Here is a 15996-nt window from a genome sequence, read left to right as displayed (position 1 = left end):
CCTATGTGTTGGTATAGAAATGGTATTTGCAAAAGCAAGTTTGGTGAATCCTCCTCTAGTTAGTTGAAGTCAATTGTGTCATTTAAGCTCACAAGTAATGCATTGATGTTACATAGCTCCTTGTGTCATTGTTACTGCCTTGAAGTATTATTTTCATGTCTTCTACTACTAGTTTGTAGTTCCAAATATAAAAAATGATTATGACCACCAAAATAGCAATCTCAAAGATTAAATAATCTAAGTAAAGTAATCTGTTTAATTAAGGGTGGCAGCTCAAGGGCGAATACCTAGCATGGGCCGATCCCAATTGGTATAGAAGGGTGGCAGCTAAGGGGCGAAAGCCTAGCATGGGCCGATCCCAATTTGTGTAATTATGAGGACCGCATCCCCGGGGTTAAAATGCCTAGCATGGGTCATTCTCTTCTACCACTGATCAGCTGGTCATTCGTATCACATGCCTTATAAAGATCATAACACACAGAAAGGTAAAGACAAGAATGTAACATACATGATCCCATAAGAGTTAACAAAGGTGGTCTTCTGTTCTGATTTATGCACACATATATTGATACTTGGTTTCATTTGAACTCTTATTTTATATATGTTATGGCCTTACATATTCAGTACATTTCCTCGTACTGATGTCCCTCGCAGGGGACACTGCATTTCATGTTGCAGGCACAGGTACTTCATCTAGTAGACCTCCTCAGTAGGAGTACACGACATTCAACTACTTTTGGTGAGCTCCAAATTGATTCGGAGCTTTACTGAGTCCTTGGTAGATTCATTTTGGTATTGTATCGTAGTTAAGAGTAAGGTAGGTTCTGTCCCGACCTACTCTAAGGTTTTCTATCTTTTAGAGGCTTTGTAGACTTATGTATATGGTTCAGTTGCGTCTTAACAAGTTGTGGCCTCAACGGCCAAGTCTTATATATATATGTTTTAGATCTACTTATGTTGGTTAGTATCGCTATATCCTATGTGAACTTGTCACAAGAGTGTCATAGTTATAAGCATAGTAAGCACAAGTTACATGTTGGTTCTCTCGGGACTTGAAGGCATCGGGTGCCTGTCCGTCTTCATGGGATTTGAGGCGTGACATTTTATCACAACAATAGATAAATATTCTTAGAATAATGTCTCATCCAAAGGTGCGACATAAAACTTTAGAGTTTAAATTAACAGATATGCTTTCTTATAAGACTCACCTCTAAAAAGTGCCATAAGATAAAAGAGAAGGGAAAGTAGAGCCCCGAAATGTTAGGCGTATGATTTTATGTGTCTGTTCCACATAGTATTTTTAGGAGATATTATAGTTATTCTTAATTGTTAAGGCCCGGAAGCTAAGCAGAAAAGGTGTAACCTCCATTGAAGTATTGTGGAAGGACTAGAATATAATGTAAGATACTTGGGAATAGAAGATGGTAGAGATCCTAAATACCCCTCCTCATTCTAAACATCAACATAAGGATCTGAGATCATGTGGTCCCCTTATATGATCATAAATCCTACTAGCTTTTGTTCATTTGATATGTCATTTGCATTGTCTTGTGTTTAGGTTATATTTAATTCCTTATTTGTATGAGTTCTACTTGTGTATCTTCAGTGAGTTACATGGTCAAGAAAGGGGTTTAATTTGTCATATTCATATTTCATGAACCATATCTATTGAGACATCATGCCAGACTTTTCTATACGTGTTTTAGGTTAGTTTATAGATTTTGGATAGTCCTATTTACAATGGGAACTCTCGCAAATCTCCAAATGAAATTCCAAGACTAACCAAACTATCAACTACAGCTATCATTCAAGGACGAATGATCATAAGGGGGGAAGGATGTCACACCCCAAATTCTACGTTGCCTTGTGGTATAGTTATGGACTCAGTTTCCTATGCGATAAGTGACAATATAATAGGTTTAATGTGAGATAGTAAAAGGTGGTATTTGATGTAAAAGTCAAAGTGGTCAAGTGTGTATTAATGTTACGGTCTTGTAAAGAAACTAAGATTGGGAAAATGGTGTAAAATAAGTGAGGTGCTTACTTGACTAAACGATGCTAGTAGGTGACAAGTAGGTGATGCACCTACTTAGAATTAGTGGACTGCATTCTAGGTGAAAAGGGCAAGTAAGTGATGCACCTACTTAGAATTAGTGGACTGCACTTTAAGTGAAAAGGGAAAGTAGGTGATGCACCTACTTAGAATAGTGGACTGCTTTTTAAGTGAAAAGGGAAAGTAGGTGATGCAGCTACGTAGAATTAGTGGACTGCATTTTAAGTGAAAGAGGCAAGTAGGTGATCCACCTACTTAAAAACTTGTGGCAGAATTTAAGCAGGTGATGCACCTGTTTGATTAAAAGTAAAGGACCATATTATTTCTCCAATTTATTAAGTGAAAACGTCCAAAAGGGACCTCTAAAGCACTCAAGATTATCACATCTCCTTCATCACTTATTCTCCAGAAAAATTACTCCCAAGGAAAGCCATAGAAGCTCTAAGAGTTCTGGTCTATATCTTCACCATTTAAATGTGAAGCAAAACCCTTTGTTTTAAAGTACAAGTTAGTAGAACATCTCCCATCTTAAGGAATTCAAGTGAATAATATGATTTAACATCAAGTTAAGGGGGAGAGGACAACCTAAACCTTGAAGAATCCAAGTCTTAGCAAGTGAGGTTTCTGTCCAGCAAGGTAAGCTATGGAAATTTTCATCTCTCTTGTTCTTGTATTGTTTGTGAAAGTTTTTATGTGTTAATGAACTTGAGTGTTGTCTCTATATGGTGTGAGCTTGGTAAATGTTCATGAAGGATGTGCTGGTTGGGACAGCCATGGAGTGAAGTCCTCTTAAATTTTGAATGTGAGCTTGTTTTGAGCATCTTAAATGTAATGTTAGTTGGAACTCACGGAATGTTGATTGGAAGCCGTGAGGTCATATTGTTATTTCCACATTGTGATGCTTAGGGATTGTTTTATGTATCGTAAAATAAGGGGGTGTGGCTGGATATGTGCAGAGAAGTATATAGGATAGAACATTGAAAGTGTAGTGATACACCACTTAATTGAGTGTTGCATGAACTTACTTTCAGCCATCCCTTTGTATATTGTTTTTCAAATGTTATGAAGCCCGAGGAGTTTTGGAGGACCATATAAGAAGGTTGTATAGTATATAAAAAAAATTAGAGAATGGGTGGGAATAACACCCTTGATGAGATCAATTATAGATTTAATACCAATTATTGTTTTGGTCTAATCAAGTAGCCCAAACTTGTTTATCAACTACTAATGCTAGTTTTATTATTTACTCCATTGTAGATAAATAATCTGAAAGGAAGACAAGTTAACTCATTGTAATATCCAAAGTTGTGCAGCAATGTATATAAGGCTATTCGATTTCCTATTTCTTTGGCATGAATCCAATACTTGTATTACAAAGTAAGCTTTCTAAGTGCCCTTGGTAGTGACTGATCCACAGTGGCAGTATAAGATCACCAATATAGCCAATTATCTCATTTATACACCCTAGAGCGTTAAAGTGAGTACTCTAATATGAGTTTATTACTAGATGTACATGCTTATTCTACCAAGTATCAACATGCAAGGTTTAAACTTTTTTCATCGTCAAAATACCCTTGGCACGTGTTCCCCTTATATAAATCAAAATGATCCTAGATAACACATGGTACATATGTTTATATGTTGGATATAGAATCTGCCCATATCTTGCCAGCTTTCTTCAATTGTCTATTCCATCATATATTTCATTTTTTCACATGTTTATATGTTCCCTTTATTGGTTATTACTCCCATTGTGTTAGACTATAATGTTACCTCACAAGATCCCTACTTGATCTGTTGTAAATGTACATGAGATCATGAACCTTGAATCCATAATCTAATTCAAAGAAAGTTAAGATCAAAAGTCAAGAGAAGTAAGAGTCAAGTCAAGAGAAGTTCTTAGAGTTTTCCCAAAGTCTTTTCCAAATGTTCTAACTTTGTTTTAAGACTTAAAGTTCAAGTTGAGTAAAGAGTAAAGAGTAAAGATTGAAGTTCATTTCTTTAAAGAAGTATACGGGGACTATGTATTCCCAAAGAGTTTAAAATGTCTTCACATTTAAACAAGAAAGGAAACCTTGATTTCCAAAGAGCCTTTGAGCTAGTTTTTTATAAAAGAGTTAATGCTTTCACATTTAAGCAAGAGAGGAAACCTTGATTTCCAAGATAGCCTTTGAGTTAAGTTTTTGAGCAATTATCTCAAATCACAGAAAGAAGTATGTTTTTAAACATAAGAGCTAGTATCATATTTTGGGAGTAATATTAAGCACCGATATGGGAGAGAGTTCATACAACTCACAGTACCCATAAACCATGTAGCCACCATGGGTAGAAAAGGGTCATACTTTTTAGATGATTCATTTAGTGTTTTTAGCATAGACTAGTGAATCCACTTAGTAGTTCAGGTTCTATACCCTCGACAAGGTATAGGACGCCCCTGGCAGCGTGAGGCAAAACACTGTATCATCACAATAGCTCTTACGTGATGGTTGTCGGTCAGAGAAACTCCACATAACTAATTGTATTCTTATATACATAGTTTAATTGTATTTTTACATACATTTCAGAGCTATATTGTATCTTTGCATACATACAGAGTATCACTGGATTTCCAAAATACACAGAGTTGACATCCATGTTTTAAAAAGGTTTTTTTTATATTGCACTTATTTTATAATGCTTTATATTGAAATGAATTCAGTTAAGTTGAGTTGAATTGAGTCAAGTAAGTTCTTCAGTCCCTTTCAAGCTAATGTCTTGTTTTAGATTTCCCCTCGCATACTCGTACATTCAATGTACTGATGTCATTTGGCCTGCATCTTATTATGATGTAGACACAGGTAACTAGGATCAACATCCAGCGCATCATTGATCCAGTTGAGCACTCAGTGTCTTGTGGTGAGCCTCCTTGCTTTCCGGAGGATCCCTTATTGCTTTCAGTTTTATGATTAGTTCATTGGGATGTCGTGGGTCTTGTCCCAACATCTATCTTAGTTGTTTAGAGGCTTCATAGACAATCATATGTTAGTTCTTTAGTCTTTTCATTGTCATTATCTTATGTTGAGACTTGAGTTTTCCTTAATGGCCAGTTGAATGTTCCTTTATAACATTCTATTTATTACATAAAATTATCTTTGTTGAGTTAAGTCTTCCGTTGAGTAAGTAAGCCATGCCAAGGGTTCGCTTGGGGCCAACAATGGTTCTCAAGTGTCAGTCCCTCCCAAGATATAGGCTCGGGGCGTGACATAAATTCCCTTCCAAACATGTTTTGTAAAGCACCCAGGGATTATATTATTTTTACTTTTCTAAAAATTGAATGATTTACAAATGTTGTGTGTTTGTTTTCTAGTTTTCTTATTACTAGCCTGCTAATTACCTTCAAGTCCAGGGGTTTGCTTTCCTCTACACATCAGTTATTCGATAAAACTTCATTTGAACTTTGAAGGAATATAATTGTCCATTGCTTTGAAGTATATATGGTGGTTACTGTTGCCACAATGCACGCCCGAATATGGAAAGTTGAGATCTCATGAACTACTACTAAAATTCAACTTTCATTTTATTTCGTTTGTGGACAAATAAATGTATGGAAAAAGGACAAATATATCCCCGAACTATCGTAAATGGTATGCGGATACCTTTCGTCATACTTTTGGGACATTGGTACTCCTGCTGTATAAAAACTAGAGCATATATACCCTTTATACTAACGGACATACACGTGTCATAATCTTATCCATCGATTAAATATTGGATCGACAGATAAGATTGTGCCACGTATCCCTATTTAGTCTTCCGTTAAAGTGAAGGGCATATATGCTCTAGTTTTTAGACGGCAGGGGCATCAATGTCCCATTAGTATGACGGAGGGTATCTGCATACCATTTACGATAGTTCGGGGATATATTTGTCCATTTTCCAATAAATGTATGATACTTTGTTCGATTGGTAATGTTTGACATTTTAGAGCTAGCAAGGACGACAATTTTCCATAAGAAAAATGTGTTCCTTGTTGTTGACACCCAATTTTGACCGACCTATAACACTTTTGAGAGTGCTATCCGATTAAATACTATTTTTAAAACATATCTTGGGTTTAAAATTTCAATCGATTTTGTCTAAAAAATTATATATTTTAACATGCATAATTTTAAAAAAATCATTGTAATTATTAAATTATTATATTTATTGTTAGTTAAACTCAAAATAATCACTTTACTTAAATGTTTTTAAAATTTAGATGTGTTTAATTTATATGAAAATATTTTAATATGTTACTCTTATTAATCGGATAGCATTTCCTTGATCTTCCCTTAATTCATTTAAGTCTTAGCCCATCATATTCCAATCTATTTAATTCATAACCCTTTCTACTTAATTGTCTTTCAATTTTAGCCATTTGAATTCTAGTCAACTCCAATCTTATTTTAATTTTTAGCCATTCATTCAAATGATAAGGAGCCTCCCATCTTAATCTCGTCCGTCTGTTGCTTGGTTCAAACTAAAGATCAAATCCCAACCCTTCATCCGAATTATTTCAACGGTTCGGATTGAATCTCCGGCAAGGGAAGCAGCTAGCAGCAGCGAACGTCGCTCCTCCCCTCTCTTTTCTCCAGCGTGGACGGACAACAGCAACAACAATGCGCCACCGGCATCCACAACGAACAGCAAACGCCACCTCTTCTCTCCACGAAGACGACCGGTAAAGGAAGCAACCAAACGAAAGCCGATCAGCAGCTACGACGAGCTCCGTTCGGATAATGTTCGAACCAAGACTTTGGAGTTTCTGGTTTGCTAAAGATGAACCTATCAAGATCCACGCGGCTTGAATTGGGGAAATTTCATACTTCAGCTACTGGAAAGAGTCAATTATGGGTAAGTTTTATATTTATGATCACGTTGATTTACTCAATCCCCTGTTATTGTGATAGCTATATTGAAAGGCTGTGATCCTCTTTCTTCTTTTAAAATTAATTTTCAGCTTTTCCTACGCATCTGAACTGGTAAACTTGGTCCATTCTTATGACCAATTGATTCAAATATATTCTGCTCACATGCTTATGACAATTTGATGATACTTCTGTGCCTAATTGATCCGATATGTATCAATCATGACATATTGTATCCTTAATCTTATTCCAAATGGCTAAAATGGTAAATTCTGGCTTACTTGATTCACCGTGATTGAGACTTTTATTTTACCTGCTCGGTTTATGGTAAGCTATGAGAGCTTTACTCGGATGGTAATTATCTTCTCTTCCTTAAATAAATTATTCCCTCTGTCTGATAATATGTGATATCAATGGTTAATTGATATTCTTTGCTTTAATTAAAATTGGGTAGAAGTTCTTACTTGTTTTTTTATTTGGTGAAATATTTGGTTGATTTGATAAAAGAATTTTGCCGATTTAGCTCGTAGTTAAGGAAATAAAATCTCCAAAATATGATCCCTTTAATTTATTCCTTTTTTTTTTATTGTGTGCCCTTTTATTCACTATGTGGGATCAACTCATCGTTCTAATCCTTGTATTTTATTAGAATGGGTAGTTTCCCGGTTGATCAAAGAGGTACAATGAAAGTTGTTGCAATATTTTTAAGAAACCTATAGTTTTGTCATTCAGTATACTCAGTTGCCTTGTCTTCAAGTTGGAAATACAGAGAGGCCAAATTATTTGCCTATGGGTGTCTTTTTCTCATTGCCAACTAGCAGAAAATTAAAAAAAAAAAAACAAAAAAACAAAACAACAAAAAAACAAAGCAGCTGAAAAATAGTGGAAAAAACTGGTAACAAAAATACACTAAATCAGCACCAAATCAGCTGAGGTGAGGAAAGACAGGTTAAAGAAATTAACCCTGCTTCAGCTCTCATTAATAAGGAAGATGATGGGGGGTGGGGAATTGAGAGGAAATCAATTCGACAAAATAGGGAGATTTGGGAAAATCACATGCTTGGCACATATTTTTAGTCAACTGTTAGTTTTTTCAACAAAAGTTAACAGAAGGATGTTTATTGTAAAGTTTGGACAGTTAAAGGACCTTTTTTGTTCACAATTATAGTATAAGGATGTACCCTAAGTTTGAGCTATACTTCAAGGATGATTTTAGCCCAAAACTCGACTATTGAGCTATTCTGCTTGCTTTTAACTCTCTGCTAAATTTATAGTTTCAAAATCTATGTTATGGCGTTTTACTCGTATCACAGCTAATCTGCTTATTTCGGTTAGCACAACCTTGCCTGCATCTAGTCTATAGTTGGATATTATGCTAGCTCGAGCTCAAACGATCCATGGTAGTCTATTTAAGTTTTAGAATGGCTGAACCGTTTCACCCATGTCTGCTTGCTTCCCCCTCATGTTTTCCTATACTCATATATTCTTTTGATTAGTGATTGGAATATAGCTTTGAATGATCAGTTTATTTGGACACTAATTGAATCAGAACCGACTAGATCTCTGCAGTTTCCTGCTATAATGCGTTAGTAGTCTTTAATGTCTTGCGATAATGTGCATTTTTTAGTTTTTTCTCTTTCCTTATTTAATATGTTATTTGACATCACTGAGTATGTTGTTGTTGTAATATGTTATTTGGCGTCACTTCAATATGCATTAGGCATGAACTTTCTGGTCGGTGTTATTATTTAGCGTCAGTTCAATATGCATTAAACTGGAACTTCATGCATAGACCTGCAATTCTAATTTTACCTAATCTCCTTTGGACGTTAGGGTAAAGTTGAGGATTATCAAACTTCAAAAAAGGACTTCAAGAACTTCAAAGATAACCTCGTCTACTTCTGGGATACACTGGTTGCTGAATGTGAAAATGGACCACTTTTTGAACCTGATTCTGCCCCAGTCATCCCCTATTTTGTCCTCTCACTGTTTCAGGGGGGATTTTTTGACACTCAAAAGCTAGAGGATCTCCATCAAAGAAATAGATTGGAGAAACACAAAATTCCCAGAAATACATACATTAAGAGCTTAAAAAACCTTTGTGATTTTCTGTTTGGGTCTCGTCGGAACCCGGTGAAGCTCGCTTGTGGTCAGGTCATTGTTCTTCAGTCCGTTGCCTCAGTCGCTGCTCGGAAAGAGGTAAAGATCCCTCTAAATTTCACCTTGGATTCAATTAATATGTTATTTAGCTGTAGATTTGGACTTAGTTTTTAGCAGTATCTTTTGCCTTGTTCCTTTAACGCATCATAGTTCATTAAAGATTCTGATATGACTATTGAGCTATGTTGCTTGCTTTGAACTCTCTACTAAATTTATAGTTTCAAAATCTATGTTATGGCGTTTTACTCGTATCACTGCTAATGCTTATTTCGGTTAGCACAACCTTGCCTGCATCTAGTCTATAGTTGTATGCTAGCTCGAGCTCAAACGATCCATGGTAGTCTATTTAAGTTTTAGAATGGCTGAACCGTTTCACCCATGTCTGCTTGCTTCCCCCTCATGTTTTCCTATACTCATATATTCTTTTGATTAGTGATTGGAATATAGCTTTGAATGATCAGTTTATTTGGACACTAATTGAATCAGAACCGACTAGATCTCTGCAGTTTCCTGCTATAATGCGTTAGTAGTCTTTAATGTCTTGCGATAATGTGCATTTTTTAGTTTTTTCTCTTTCCTTATTTAATATGTTATTTGACATCACTGAGTATGTTGTTGTTGTAATATGTTATTTGGCGTCACTTCAATATGCATTAGGCATGAACTTTCTGGTCGGTGTTATTATTTAGCGTTTGTGCAATATGCATTATACCGGAACTTCATGCATAGACCTGTAATTTTAATTTTACCTAATCTCCTTTTGGACGATAGGGTGAAGTTGAGGATTATCAAACTTCAAAAAAGGACTTCATGAACTTCAAAGATAACCTTGTCTACTTCTGGGTTACACTGGTTGCTGAATGTGAAAATGGACCACTTTTTGAACCCGATTCTGCCCCAATCTTCCCATATCTCGTCCTCTCACTGTTGCGCCTCTGATTTTCCTCCATTATAAAAATCCAACAGACCTTGTTTATCAAAATGCAAACACTGTAAAAACAAAAATGGATTTAACATGTATAGTCTGAGATCTTTGTGTTTCTTCTGTGTGTTTGTTTTACATTGTTGACTGTTGATGAAATGTACATAAAGAAACAGTGATGATGATTTTTCTATTTCTGGGCTAATCAATTTGGGCATTGAGATTATCCAATACGTATCTTGGTGTGGCGACCCGGTATGGCTTGTTATTGCTGCTTCTGTCTCTTGCATGCAACCGGTGTTTGCAGCCATGGCGTGATTGACTTCTGTTTTTCCTTATCATAGCATACATCTTATCCCTATTTCCTTGAAAAGAAAGAGAAAGAATCTTTCTGTGGTTCAATTTTGAGATATATTGAACCTGTGATTTTCTACTACAAGCTATAAATCATCTTGCAGTCCTAATGTGTAATCTTATATTTTGAGTATCAGCTGAGCATAGCCTAGAAAGAAAGAAGAATGAGGCATCGGAGAGATTGGGAATTTCTGTAAAGGGTGGTTGCCCCTCTCTACTATGCCTATGATTTCTCCATTGATAACTAAAAAGACCAACAACCTTCAAAATATACATGAAAATAATAAAATAATAATAAAACCTTTAGAGATGATTCTGTGTGGATGACCAGCTCGGACGTTCTGGTGATTTCTCTTTGCTATGAACTTCTCCGTGTGGATGACCATTTCAAACATTCTGTTGACTTATTTTTGCTTTAAATTTAAACTAGACGACTGTTTATGCATATGCATAATTCTGGTGTCTATAATGCATTGTGCACATGTGTCGGTTGTGCTAGTTTGGTCCTCACTGGGTGTGTTCCAATGCAATTCAAACAGAGTTACACGCTCATAAAGTCTGCAAGAGGAAACAATAAGGCTATGATGATAGTTTTGCTGAGCTCTTTGAGTCGGGCATTAGAGTTAGAGATGGTGTCTTGGCAGGGCAATCTGAATTTCTGGGAATTTGCAGCTATGCTGGGCACAAAGAACTGAAATCCCCTTGACATAATCTGAGCCTCTTGCATTATTTCTCCATTACCAAAACTAACTGCCCTCTTCTAGTCCTTTTCCTTTCTTTCACTTTAGAAAACAAAGAAAGCATTAACATCAGCAGCAGTAGTAGTTGGACCTCATTGTGATTAATTAGCTCTGATCCAAAGCACCTCAAAGTTCCTTGTCACAATCACTAGGCCGTCCCCATTAGAATTCAATTTAGAACATTTAATATCAGGAGGTAGTGCAAGATTCAAACTGATTCATTGTATGATGGCCTTCATTGAATCTCCTTTTGTTTTTATCAACTCAAATAGAGAGCATACGAAGTATATTTTTTATTTTGTGACTGAATATGTTAAATAATTCGAATAATGTTCAGTGATTTTCAGAGATTTTGCATCACTTTTAATGTGAAGTAATGTGTATCTCTCCACCCCCAATCTTCCAGCATACTTGTCTCTTTTGTTTTTAGCCTGTTAATGTCATTAAAACCTTTGTCTGCTCCAGCCTCTCCTAGCTCAGCCTCTCCAACTTAAATCTGCAATAAAAGAAGTTGTTGTATGTGCCCTTAACAAATTGAAGGGGACTGTGTGTTTTATTGATGCATTTTTATTAAATGTGCAATTTTTGTTGTTGCAGGATGGTGATGCTGAATATTAACTGCTTGTAAACTTGAAAATGTTGGATTATGATCTTCAATTGTGAAGGCAAATTTCCATCGAAAGCTTGCATAATGTTCTTGCACAGACTGCCCGCAAGGCATAGCTCGAGTGGAAAAAGGTGGTTGATTTGTGGCTTAGGTCACAGGTTCAATCCCCACACCATGCAAAGTGAAGTCCGATATTTAAATGGAGAAGGGGTAGAGGGGCGGGCCCCATTATCCACCGAGCTTAGAAGGCTATGGATGTCCAAAGGGCGGGTCATCGACGAATTTCTCGGTTATCAAAAAAAAAAGGATCTTGCAGAGACTTTCGAGAACTTCAGAAGTATTGATGACAAGGTGGGTATACTGTAGTTTTAAAAATTCTTTTTTCTGTAGTTTTACCAATACTCAACTTCTTTGGCTTACTGTTTAGGTTATTGGAATTTTGCTTCTTAACATGCATTTGCATGTTTGCAGGCTACGTCTATCTTAAACTCTGGATCATTCCAGTCATGGAACAATCTTCATCTTCCTTATCTCCAAGCGCAGTGCATTGTTTGATCTACTTGAGTCCTTCCTGACTACTAAATCTCCGGAAGGTCTTCGTTCAAGTCAACTTGCATGTAGGGTAAGCATAATTCCAAACTTCTAGGTTCACTTATCTCCTGTTAGTTCCTTCTATGTTCTCTTTTGGTTAATTGAGTTTATTGTTTTTCTTGGTCTAGGTTGTGTTATTTTTTCAGAACAGTGGTGGATGTTCAGGAAAGCAACCCTTGCATCATCCACTGAGCTAGAAGCTTTGGTGTACTCATCAGATATACGCAACGGCAGCAACTTCCAGTCTTCGGAAACTGATCATTGATGCCCTTATTTCCATGCATATGGAATTAAGAAAATCCTATGGACCTGAAGTGTCTGGTATCCCTGAATGGATCAGATGGGAAAAACACTAACTACTTCCTAGGGCACTAGATATTGTGAGCTTGGTGGATGGCTGTCATACAGGTAATACTTCTTATTTCATTTAATAGAAAGATCTATTTTTGTCACACTTCTTGTGATTCATCAATTAGTGCGTTCCAACTTACCAGAACTACTCTAATACTTCCACTTTTGTTTTAAAATGCTAGTTGTGCTTAGATGTAAATGTTCTAGGTGATACAACCACAGAGAAATAGCGTACCTTAAAAAATGTGGAACACCTGATGCAGGGATGTCATAATTTTTCCCACCAATATAAGCACGCACCCTTTTCATCCTAAATTCGATATCCTTGTTTAAGTCTGTCATAGTCTTCTATTATTTCTATGAACATGAGGATATGCTCTTGCAAATGAGTTGTCTGCTCAATAGATTGGGCATTACATTGCAACATGAAAATAGTATGTAGTTTTGGTTTGAGTAGCATCTCCCTACAACTTTCAGTGAGCCCAGTCTTTTAGTGGCTCAACTTTGTTTGAAAGACGTTATAAGTTACTGTATAATTTCTGAATTTGTCCCGTATTTCGCTGTGGTTTTTAGTATTAATGCTATAATACAATTATCTGTAGTTTGGTTAGACTATTATTTTCTACAACTTGCCTTTATAGGCATTTTCTATTTTATTGATTTGACAGCTATATTCCTATTTTATCATATGAAAACTTAAGAAGGGTCTCCTTCTTATCATGGATCCCTGAGTTTGTTCCGTGTTTGAAGAAAATATTCTCTTGAAAATTATGTCTTTACAGGATGAAACGTATCCTGTCTATGCTCTTGGAATGAGAGATATCGGCTGAATTAAGTGATGAAGATGCAACAAACCTAATTCGGCTACTTTTTGCGTCAACTAGGAAGGCAGTTTTGGAGAAGATTGTTCCTGTTTAGTGTTTTCTAAAAAGAATATCACACCAAGCACAAAAGGTGAGGTTCTTTAGTTCTTGTTGTTGATACTCTCTGAGACTCTTACTAAATGTTATATTATTGCTTCAAACTTCATCGTTTACACCTGAGAACGGATTCCAAGAAAGTGCTTGTGAAACAATAAGTTGGTGATATTTCTGCAACCTGGTATATCTATACTGTTTTAGCGGTGTCTTTGTGCTGCAATATTTCTTGAACTGTATGCTTGTCTTAAATCAGGTCAGTTGGTCAAATACATCCAGATTACTTACTAATATTATTTAGTGGAAGAGGTGCCATTTTTGTATATTTTCATGTTAGCATCTTTAACATTTTTCTAACAACATTAAGACGTTATATTATAGTTGTAGTTTGATAATAGAGTGAGCAGTCAAATTATTCATGTACCATGGAATGTAGACGGTAACTGTGTCTGTCCTAACCCAACAAGAACTTCCAGGATTTGTCTTCTTAATAATGTCAGCATAGTCACATGATCTAGAGAATTCCATATTCCAATCACCCATGAACTGACTCATTACCCTGCACTTGGCTCTATGACAAACTGTCCTCCCTACCTACAAATCCAACTGATCCCTTACCAACTCCTGAATCTCCCAAAGTTTTATGTTAGGTTGAGAGACAATCCTATCTTGAAATTTATGTGCAATGTACACAAAAGTGCATAACATGTTCTTGTTTTCAGTAGGACAGCGATGAAATGGGTGGTACTTCTTCACAATAAGCTCACCAGAATTCCTGTCAGTGCTTGTATATATCTCCCATTTGCATAGTATTTTGCTTTTACATTACCCTAATTTTGTGCTTCTCATTAGACTTAAGTTCGAGTTGCACTTTGTTCTCTACAACGTAAGATTGCACAGCTTTTCTAAATTGCACAACACTCTCAAAGACCATGCCAAGTTCAAAAATAGTTATCTGACAATCCGGATCAAACCTTAGTTTTCTACTCTTTCTTCTAGACGGTAAGTCGATTCCTCTTTGAGATAGCACATCCAACTCATCTCTACTGTCATCACTACCAATATCTGAGCTACTATAGCACTCCTCATCTCCCCCCAATCTTCCAGCATACTTGTCTCTTTTGTTTATCCTGTTAATGTCATTAAAACCTTCCAGCCTCTCCTAGCTCAGCCTCTCAAACATCAATCTGCAATAAAAAGTTGTTGTATGTGCCCTCAACAAATTGAAGGGGACTATGTGTTTTATTGATGCATTTTTGTTAAATGTGCAATTTTTGTAGTTGCAGGATGGTTATGCTGAATATTCATTGCTTGTAAACTTGAAAAGGTTGGATGATCTTCAATTGTCAAGGCAAATTTCCATCAAAAGCTTGCATAATGTTCTTGCACAGACTGCCCGCAAGGCATAGCTCGAGTGGAAAAAGGTGGAGGATTTGTGGCTTAGGTCGAGGTTCAATCCCCACACCATGCAAAGCGAAGCCCGATATTTAAATGGAGAAGGGTAGAGGGGTGGGCCCATTATCCACCGAGTTTAGAAGGCTATGATTGGTCCAAAGGGCGGGTCATAGACGGATTTCTCGGTTATAAAAAAAAAGATCTTGCAGAGACTTTCGAGAACTTCAGAAGTATTGATGACAAGGTGGGTATACTGTAGTTTTCAAAAATTCTTTTTTTCTGTAGTTTTACCAATACTCAACTTCTTTGGCTTACTGTTTAGGTTATTGGATTTTTGCTTCTTAAAATGCATTTGCATGTTTGCAGGCTATGTTTATCTTAAACTCTGGAACATTCCAGTCCTGGAACAATCGTCATCTTCCTTATCTCCAAGCGCAGTGCATTGTTTGATCTACTTGAGTCTTTCCTGACTACTAAATATCCGGAAGGTCTTCGTGCAAGTCAACTTGCATGTAGGGTAAGCATTATTCCACAACTTCTATGTTCACTTATCTCCTGTTAGTGCCTTCTATGTTCTCTCTTGGTTAATTGAGTTTGTTGTTTTTCTTGATCTAGATTTTCTGATGAAAAAAATCTGAGTTGTAAATATAAATGATTAAAGAGAGAATACCTTTTGACAATCTGACATTATTGATAATATGACATTATTGTTGATCATGAGACGAAACATTCTTGGACTGTGTGTTTTATTGATGCATTATGTTAAATGTGCAATTTTTGTTGTTGCAGGATGGTGATGCTGAATATTCACTACTTGTAAACTTGAAAAGGTTGGATGATGATCTTCAGTTGTCACGGCAAATTTCCATCGAAAGCTTGCATAATGATCTTGCAGAAACTGCCCCAAGGCTTAGCTCAAGTGGAAAAAGGTGGAGGATTTGTGGCTTAGGTCACCGGTTCAATCCCAACACCATGCAAAGCGAAGCCCGGTATTTAAATGGAGAAGGGTATTGGGCGGGC

At 36.4% G+C, this 15996-nt stretch overlaps 2 long non-coding RNA genes across 2 annotated transcripts; both read left to right on the top strand.

The window, feature by feature from the left end:
* The first annotated feature begins 8774 nt into the window (after positions 1-8774).
* LOC107062475 (uncharacterized) lies at positions 8775-13569 on the top strand. Its single transcript, XR_001474637.1, has 5 exons — positions 8775-9138; positions 11713-12073; positions 12194-12344; positions 12442-12721; positions 13447-13569. It is a non-coding gene; the product is annotated as an uncharacterized lncRNA (long non-coding RNA).
* A 1547-nt stretch (positions 13570-15116) lies between these two features.
* LOC107062477 (uncharacterized) lies at positions 15117-15947 on the top strand. The gene is made up of 3 exons (XR_001474640.1): positions 15117-15220; positions 15343-15493; positions 15766-15947. It is a non-coding gene; the product is annotated as an uncharacterized lncRNA (long non-coding RNA).
* Positions 15948-15996: the final 49 nt, after the last annotated feature.

This window comes from Solanum tuberosum, unplaced genomic scaffold (assembly GCF_000226075.1).
Source record: "Solanum tuberosum cultivar DM 1-3 516 R44 unplaced genomic scaffold, SolTub_3.0 scf00231, whole genome shotgun sequence".
NCBI classification, from domain to species: domain Eukaryota; kingdom Viridiplantae; phylum Streptophyta; class Magnoliopsida; order Solanales; family Solanaceae; genus Solanum; species Solanum tuberosum.
Note: the sequence above shows the minus strand (reverse complement) of the source record. Positions and strands in the feature narration are given on the sequence as shown.